Below are 9,812 nucleotides of genomic sequence, written 5' to 3'. Positions count from 1 at the left end.
AAAATTTTCAGGAATGATTGATATTGTTAATTTTCTTTCTGCCATATTTTTTGTTCATTGTCAAAATTTATAAAAATGGTTGATATTGCTAATTTTCTTTATATCAAATACAGGGTGAATCAAAACGCAAGTACATTATTTTCTCAGTAATTTTAAATAGCACACCCTGTATTTTATATCACTATTGAAAAGCACCATTACCGTATTTTAATTTTTGAATAACATTCCCTAGGTCTAAATTTATTAGTTTTCGAGATATTTTCATTTTTCAATGGACAGTAGCGCGGCCACCCAAATGACCAGAATTTAATAAACTGGACTGAGTTTTTTGGGGGTACGTTAACAATGAAGTTTATAAAATACCTCCGACAACAAGGGATGAGATGAAAAATAGAATACGAAGTTTATTTCAATGTGTTAGTTTACAAATGCTTCGTAGAGTAAGTAGCTCATTCAATGATCGTTTTTAGGCGTGTATAAATGTGTTAAGAGGTAATTTTGAACACCTTATGTAATTAAGTATTAAAAATATTTTATTCAAAGTAGCTTCTAATTTTTTCAAACATTTTTTTTTGAAAAATGTATTACTGAAAAATTATTTTTCGTTTTTTATTTGTTACATTGTTATATTTACATACAAAAGTAGTGTTTAATTGTCTTCACAAAATTTTGTACTTTGTGTTTGTGTGTTCTTTTGTAAAATTTATTACTAATTTTCTTTCTTTATTTGTTGCATTTACATAAAAAAGTAGTTTTTAATTATTTCAAAAATGTTGCATTTTGTGGTTGTGTTTTTTTTGTAAAATGTATTACTAATAAATTATTTTTATTTCTTTATTTGCTACATTGTTATATTGATTACGATTGATAATCTGTAATCGTCAATTGTTAATTCAGTCACGGCTTACTTGAAATTTAGATAAATTTAGACACCTAAAATAATTTTCTCTGAAAAATGAAAATATCTCGAAAACTAATAAATTTGGACATAAGGAATGTTATATAAAAATTAAAGTACGGTAATGTTACTTTTCAGTAATGATATAAAATACAGGGGGTTCCATTTAACATTACCGAGAAAATATTGTACTTGCGTTTTGACTCACCCTGTATTTGATATAAAGAAAATTAGCAATGTCAATAATTCTTGAAAATTTTAGAAATAAATAAAAAATATGGCATGAATAAACCATTGCTGTTTTGCTTATTTTTATTTATACAGGGAGTTGAACTTGTTACGATTTTTATAAAAAATTTATTATAACTTTGTAAATACCCTGTATAACATAACAAACCTTTATATTTTTGTGATGAAGAAGTTAAAATGATTTCGAATATAAAATATAATATAGGGTGTTTCATTTAAAAAAAAAACATAAGTTTGGTCTGCCACTGTGTTATGGAATCCCCTGTAACATTCTAACTAATTTTGTAATGTGAAGCTCAAAGGTATCTATAAAATTTTTGTTATTAACTTTTATTGCTATCTATTACTATAGCGGATCTATTGAGCTTTACCCCACCAATCAATCACCCTGTATAGAGGCGTGGAAAATGACCGCAATATTAGTGAAAAAAGTAGAGGCCTTCGAAATGTGGGCTTACCGACGTATATTTCGTATATCCTGGACCGAGCTCGTGAGCAACGGGGAAGTACGACGTCGGATAGGTAAGTAGAGAGAGGTAGGAGATTATAAAGAATACTTGGGTCACATTATGAGTTTAAATATAAGTACATATGGAGAACTACAGCTAATCCAAGGGAAAATAGACAGCTGAAGAGGTCCAGGGTTAAACAGACACCCGTGGCTCCAAAGCTTGCGGCAATGGTTCGGATTGTCATCTGCCGAACTATTCAGATCTGCCGTAAACAAAAGTCAGAAAAGCCATGGAAATTGTCAACGTTCGGAACGGACAAGGCACGTGAAGAAGAAGATGTATAATATACATAGAGATTTCTCTTTGTTAGCACTATGTATGCTGTATTTTTCTCACAGCGCAGCAGTCCTCATATTAGAAATGCTCGTTTGCTACACTTAACTGGACAACCAGCTCGGCACCTAAAGCTCAGAACGTGTAATTACGCTTGCGCTTTTTATATATTTGGACAAATTTTAGAAATGTACCATAGGCAGCTTTGAAATCATGATTTACAATACGAAGCCCGGGCTGCTTAATCCTGCCATTATTATCAAAACTTACGCTCGTAGTTCATGGTATTTGTCACCAGTTTGCGCTGCGAAAAATAGTATATACTTTGTAGAAGTTCAGTAGCATTAGGAAGCTGACATTGAACAACTGACCCTAGAAGCACTGAAATTTGGCAACGTTTTTATTCGATATATCCGATATTTTAAACTCAATACCAGACATTATAATATTGTTTTCACTAATTTTGAAAAAAATGGGAAATTTTGAATTATCTACGTCCGTCTGTCCGTCCGTCCTTAAGGATTTTCTTAAGTTAAAGTTGATTTCATGTAATCGAATGAACTATCTTTCAATAAAGTCGTCCCAGGAACGCAAGTCATACATATGGGCAATAAAATATATGTCTGAATTGCCGATATTGAAACAGTCAGATTAAATTAAATTATTAGAACATTTTTACTAAGCAACGTAAACAAAATTTATTTAAGACTAAGTTTTCACACTAATGGCATATAAAACAACATAATGCTATTCTACACCCCACCAGAATGAAAATAATGGGAACCTTCTCTGGTTACATCTCCGAGGCTTCTACAATATGCAAGCCATACGGATGCTGAGACTAAGGGAGATGAGGGAATTCTACAATTTGCAGTTCACGTCCCATCTGCTCAGCGCGGTAAAGTTCCAACGAGAATGGTTCCCTTCGTACTCCAATCAGAGTAAATGTAAATCAAAAATGAATAACCATTTTCAATTTCGTTGCAAAACGAAAATACAGCCGAACCATATTCTAGTCCAGTCAGACAGCGCAGCAAGCACCTTTCATTTCCATCTTAAATTGTGGCTTAGTTCAAAATAAAATAGACCTGGATCCCGCGTACCAAAAAAAGTTGGTTAATAGCAAGCTGAAAATTTGTTAATAGCTTAATGGTGTCTAGTCGGACAAACTTTGATGTATGGGAACACTGGAAAAGGGGAAGTTTTAATTATGAAACAGGTTAAAAATTTAGAATGTCAGACTACGAAAACGTTCCATGTATTTTGTCGGACAGAACTTATAATTGATTTGTTATCATTTCATTAAACTCTCACGCAAAAATCAGACTGGTGTTTATCACCAACTGAAAGAACATGTCAAATGACAGGAATCATGTTGGTTAGTAATAGCAGTCTGATTTTTGCATGAGAGTTTAATGAAAGGGTAACAAATCAATTGGATATTCTCTCCGACAAAATACATGGGACGCTTTCGTAATCTAACGTTCCAAATTTTTAAACTGTTTCACAATTAAAACTTCCCCTGTTCCAGTGTTCCCGTATATCACAGTTTGTCCGACTAGACACCATTAACCTATTAACAAATTTTCAGCTTGCTATTAATCAACTTTTTTTTGGTACGCGGGATCCAGGCCTAATAGTAAATTGAATGATTTGATTAGAGAAAATCATTGAATTTGAGTGTAGGATTTGTCCATAGTATCGTACGAAAACTGGTTTACAAACAAACTGAGTTACAGCAAAATTTCTTAACAATGGGTACCTCGTCTTGGTACACGAAAATTAGACCGAAATCATTAGACCGAAAGCAGTAGACCGAACTAATTAGACCGAATAGCACTTTGGTATGGTAAATGGTAAATAAATTTAAAATGTTTGCAGTAAATTATGCTAAGATTTTGTATATCTGTCTTTTTGGTTATTGTATTTTTTTGTATTATTTTATAGACTGTGTAAATTGTTACTCTGTACAGTCTGATATGAAATAATTTTCATCCGTTAAACAAATTAGTGAAGGTAAAAATAAATTAAGGGTAGAGTGCCGTTAACACCATTTTAACTGTTTATAATAACCATCCAAATAACATTTAATTGTAATTACATTAGTCTTATCTCTTTTACTGCAACAAGTAAAAATAACTGCTTTTCGGTCATCTGCTGTTCGGTCCAGTGAGGTTTCGGTAAAGTGCTTTTCGGTCTAATGAGTTCGGTCTACTGCTTTCGGTCTAATGATTGCGGTCTGTTTACAGTAAACCATTATTTGTACAGAAAACTAGGAGAAATTTATCAAATGACAGCATTCTAATAAAAACTAGTTTTGGAATGTAAAAAGTGGGTTTTGCTGAGACCGTTAAAAATTGGCAATTTTCAACTTTCACTTTAGACCGAACGGTTCTTCTAAAAAAAGTAAATAGTGATGCTTGTAGATAATTTTAAGTACTTTAATTTCTGTTAACAGACCATTTACTAAAAGTTTTCGAGATTTGAGCAAAAAAGTGAAAAAAAGGTGAAATTTTTCGATTTTCTCGCGATTTTTCCAATGTTCCGGCAGGAAATTTTGTCCGCAAACCTCATATTCGGATTCAGCAGCCCAAAATCCATATATAATGAAAGAAATCGGAACTACCCCAAAACTTTCCCACTAGGGAGCTCGTAGAGTACAAATTGACTGAATCATTTTGTACATTAAAATTTTGAAGTAATATGTTCTTTCAAATGTGGCTGTTTTGATTTCGTAACTGTTATAAAGAAAGCTGCTGTGAATTAAAAAAAGGGTGCCAACTCCGTCCCTAATTGTCCTAGGACAATTTTTTTTGAATTTGTATAAAAATTCAGTCTTTCTAAATGTGAAAAAATAATTTTTCTATGGGTAATGCTTAAAAAGTTATTCTAATTTTAAGAGAAGTCTTTTATAAGCAAAAAATCGACATGTTTTTGCAAAATAATTTTGCAATATTTAGTATTATTTTTTGCAATTTTTTTTTAATTAAATTAATAGTATAAATCTTCTTCTTTCATAAACTATCCAAAGTCTTACTGTAACTTCATCGTTTTCTAACTTATAGTGTTGCAAACAAATTAATTTGGGATAAACAAATTACATAACTTTTAAACTATTTTACCAATTGCTTTAAAAATTAGGGTATAATTTAAGCACCGGAAGTCTCAGAAATCCGTGTAACAAGAAGGTTCTAAGTTAATTTTTACATAAGTTATGAATATTTATAAAAATTCAAAATGTATGAATTATTTTGCAATTTTCTAAGCAACCAATAGGGATAGACATATTCAGCAAACGCCTTATTAAAGTTTTTTATATATGATTTATGAGACTCTTACTTCCAAATTTGTTTAAACTGCTCAACTTTTTGGTAATAGACGAAAAATCGAAAATTTAGCGTTTCTTGATCCTCATTTGTTTATAACTATGTATATCATCAAAATCGGCTGCAAGTATATAGATTATTATTATAGATGAACATACTACTCAAAAAAATTGGTTTCGGCCTGGAGGGGGTTGTGTCACCAACAGGATATTTTTTTCCTTGTTCCTCTGAACTATTTACCAAACCTTCACAGACTACTTACAACATTCTTCGTGCTTAATTGTTTACTAACATATTTTTATACATATTAATGTTGATTAATTTGATGATATTAATTATTTATAGATTATGTATTTACCAATAACTTTTGTGTGGGCCAAACATGAATTTTAATTGAACAAGCCTCGTACACGTTAATAAACATTTTGTTTGATTTTTATTCCTTACGTATATCTGAATCTACCTACCTGTTTCCGTAGAATTAAAAGAGCGTAAAATAATTGGATTAGTCCAATTAAATCGGAACTAACAACTCCTTCTCTTATTTGTTAGATCACGAATTCACACGCTAACCAAAAATTTTATACCAACACTTACAACAACTTTTCGGTTGCTTTCCCTATCATTATATTTTTCATATATTTTTGACATGGTAGATATTAGCGTCAAAGAAGTGAAAACCCTGTGTGTAGGTGCGGTTAGAGTTTTGTTCGCTTCTACATGAAAAGAATCGTGACGGGGTGGTTGAGTAAGTGGTATAATTTAGCCAGTTATAATATCTACAAAGGAAATTTTTGCTGGCATCAACTGTACAGAGCTGTTAAAAGTGGTAGATGTTAGTTAACAATAGACTTTTATGTGAACGTAAATGATAATTTTTAATATAAACAAAGAAAATAAATAGGCCACGTAAATGCAAAAGTACGAAAAATATCTTTATTCTTGAAAAATACTCGTGCAGTCTTTTTTTAATCAGAAGTTGGAATTTTGGAGTAGAAAATTTAAAAAAAAAATTGAATGCTCAGGATATTTGTATATTATATGTAAACTGTTTGTTGATATTAAACTTTTATGTATTATTGTTTTTATCGTTATAGTCTCATAACGATAAAAATGCTGTCATTGTCAGTGAGGGTATTTGTCTCCGAATTCCACCCTACTGCATCAATTTATCCTTGATATGTGCACAGAAAGTAGGGAATAGCTCAAAAAATAAATTCTACCCTATATCTCATGGCACATTTATCTTGGGGGTGGTTCCCACCCCTTCTCGTGGGTGGAAAATTTCTCGGTCAAAATAATCACAGAAGTGACTAGAAGTGGCAAAAACTAAGCAAAAACTGTTTATAATTTCTTTTTGAAAACTCAACATTTGTTGAGTTATTCGTGGTTTTAAATTTTGCCATTTTCATTGAAAAATTTGGACGGTTTTTTGGGAATTCCTTAAAAATTATGCATCAAACTAAAAAAACTATATAAAACATTTTTGTAACTCATGAAAATTCAAAGAGGTTCAAAAAGAGATACGGTAGGTGAAAAGATATTTTTTGATGCATGCTCAAATTGGTTTATTCAATTTAAAATAACAGAGAATTAGTCGACTTAAGGGGTATAACGATACCAATACTGTTTGTAGTGCTTGAAAAGACCTTTAAAATGAGTACTGTTAAATGTTGATTTAATTCAAACTAAATTTATGACCAATTTATTTTAAGCAAAGACGAGAAGTATATATGTAACCCCTTATCCACTATAAGTTATATGCATCGTTTTCCTTCCACAATACATTTTACTATAGTGTTATTTCTAGGTTCAAAACGAGTTGAAACAGTTGGACGGGTATATTTATAATGAATGGTTTTGAAAAAAAAAATAAGATCAAATTATAGAGCCCATTTTTAAGTATTCCTAAAATCTTTCTTTTTCTCGAAAGAGATACAAAAAAAAGATACAGTACAAAAATATAGGGTTTGTTCAGCTAAAGATTTTGTTGTATTTTTCATTACTGTATCTTCTTATCATTTTCGATTTACATGCAGAAAAAGGAAGATTTTAAAGACAATTTAAAAGTGCGCAATATACTAATTTGTTCTTTTTTCAAAAACCACGCATTTTAAACCCTTCCAACTTTTTGAAAATAGAAATAACACCATAATAAAAGGTACTGTAGACATAAAACAACGATAAATTTTTTTTTGCATCATATCTCGCTTTGTTTGAATGTAATCGACGACATTTGACAGTGCTCGTTTTAAAGGTTTTTTCAAGTACTACAAAAGATATTGGTAGCATTATACCCTTAAAATAGACTATATCTCCGTTATTTTAAGTTGAACACACCGATTTGAGCATGCACCAAAAAATTCTCTTTTTGCCTAACATATCTATTTTTGTATTATATCTAAAAGATTTATAAAGAAACGATTCTTCTAAATTTTTCATAAGCTACAATAGCTATGTGTATAACAAGGGAGGAAAGTGCTACTTTTCCTCCCGAGAATGAAGTTTACTGCCCGACGCGTAGCGGAGGGTTTTAAAAAAATGATTTTATTTTTAATTTTTCATAAACTACAATAGCTATTTGTATAACAAGGGAAGAAAGTGCTACTTTTCCTTCCGAGAATGAAGTTTACTGCCCGACGCGTAGCGGAGGGCAGTAATCATTCAAGGGAGGAAGAGGCACTTTACTCCCATGTTATACATATGGTTTTTCCACTTTCCTCAAATAACAAGTCATTTTTTAATTTTTACTGAATTTATTTATGTAACTAATCGACAAAATTTATTAAAACTAAAACTAACAAGTATGTACAATATAACTGTCAACTGTCAAATATGAGTCAAATTATTAATGTAAACATTGTTAAATCAAAATTACAATTTACTGTTTTTTACCATTCTGCAAAATACAGGGTAAATTAAATTAAATTCTGAAAATTAAACGAATATTTTAGCAACAATTCAATTGTTAATTAACAATTTACGATCGCAATAATAACCAAAATAATCATGATACATTGATCAAACTTATAAAGATTATAAAGATGAATTGCTTATTTAATATTTTATCGACAAAATATAAATTTTTTATAAATAAACGTTAAAATGTATAGATACTTAAGTAATAGAAAATAAATATTGTACAGGGCGTCAACAAGTTGTTATATTTCATGAATGAAATATCATGACGTCACTTTTACTTTTCCTCCCTAGGGAGGAAAAGTACAACTTTGCTCCCTACAATCAGGTCCGGAAAATATACTTTCGGTAGAGGTAGGTGGAAAAAATGTTTTATAGGTAATAAATGTTTGGAAGGGCTATGACCTTGAAAATTTCACAAAGAATACTTCTTCAACTAAATATTTCTTTTTTTACTCAGATCTTTTAAAGTATTTTACAATATTTTAGAATCGATAATATTTAGTAAAATTATTAAGATATCGGAGCTTGACATAAGCTATGAATTATGCTGATATAGTACACAAGTTTATGTGAAATTGTCAAGGTCATAGCTCTTCCCAAAATTCATTACCTATAGATAGTTTTTTTCTTTAGATGCACAATTTTAAAGATATTGCAAAAAACCTTCCGAAAAGGTGTCATTTTTCAATGAAGGTGGCAAATTTTCAACCACGAATAACGCAAAAAATGTTGAGTTTTCAGAAAAATCACAGTTTTAGTTTAGACTTGGTTTTCCAGTCACTTCCGTGGTTATTTTGACGAGAAAATTTTCCACCCCCGAGAAGGGATGGGAACCACCCCCAAGATAAAATATCACATCGGCCCACGGTAGACTTTGAATTAGGAGATAAGTAGAGGCTATTTTCAAAATTTCATATGCAGTAGCATATAATTCGGAGGTAATATGCTGTATTTGCTCTCATTGACTGGCGTATAATTCAATTTTCCCTGTTTGAGAAATACTTTTTTCTACAACCGTATTAAAAATGTAATTTTTAGCGCTCCATACGAGAGTTAAAAATGACACTTTAAGGCACTAGTGCTTTAAAAAAAATTTAAGGCACTGCAGTTCGTATTAGTCCAGAAAGCCACTGCGCATCCGCTAGGGAAAATATTCTAATTCGGATTTCTTGCACAATCTTATTTAACAAGGACTCCTTTTAACTTTGCATGTTGCCAGGACCAAAAGGTGGTCAAAAATTTTTTAAACGTTTTTTTTTGTTTTTTCCTAAAATGATTTTTCTTTGCATGGAAAAAAGTTATCTTAGGTTTTTTGGATCATTCCAAACAGAAAAGGTCTTTAGTGACTTTTCTCTAAAATTGATAGTTTTTGACATATAAGCGATTAAAAATTGAAAAGTTGCGAAATCGGCCATTTTTAACCCTCAAAAACTATGTGAAAAACTGAAAATTTGAATGTTGCCAAGGTAGGTAGATATTCTTTAAACATCGATTGATGAAATCCCGAAGAGTTTTTTTGCAATACAATATTCAAAACTCCTTTGTTTTTTAATTGCTAATCAAGCGTGCGCGACACTATTTTCCACCGACAGTATGGTGCAAATGAAAGGAATAAATTCGTTATTTCGTAAA

The sequence above is a fragment of the Diabrotica virgifera genome, chromosome 7, assembly GCF_917563875.1.
Source record: "Diabrotica virgifera virgifera chromosome 7, PGI_DIABVI_V3a".
NCBI classification, from domain to species: domain Eukaryota; kingdom Metazoa; phylum Arthropoda; class Insecta; order Coleoptera; family Chrysomelidae; genus Diabrotica; species Diabrotica virgifera.
The sequence above is the reverse complement of the archived record's forward strand: the minus strand, read 5'-3'. Positions refer to the sequence as shown.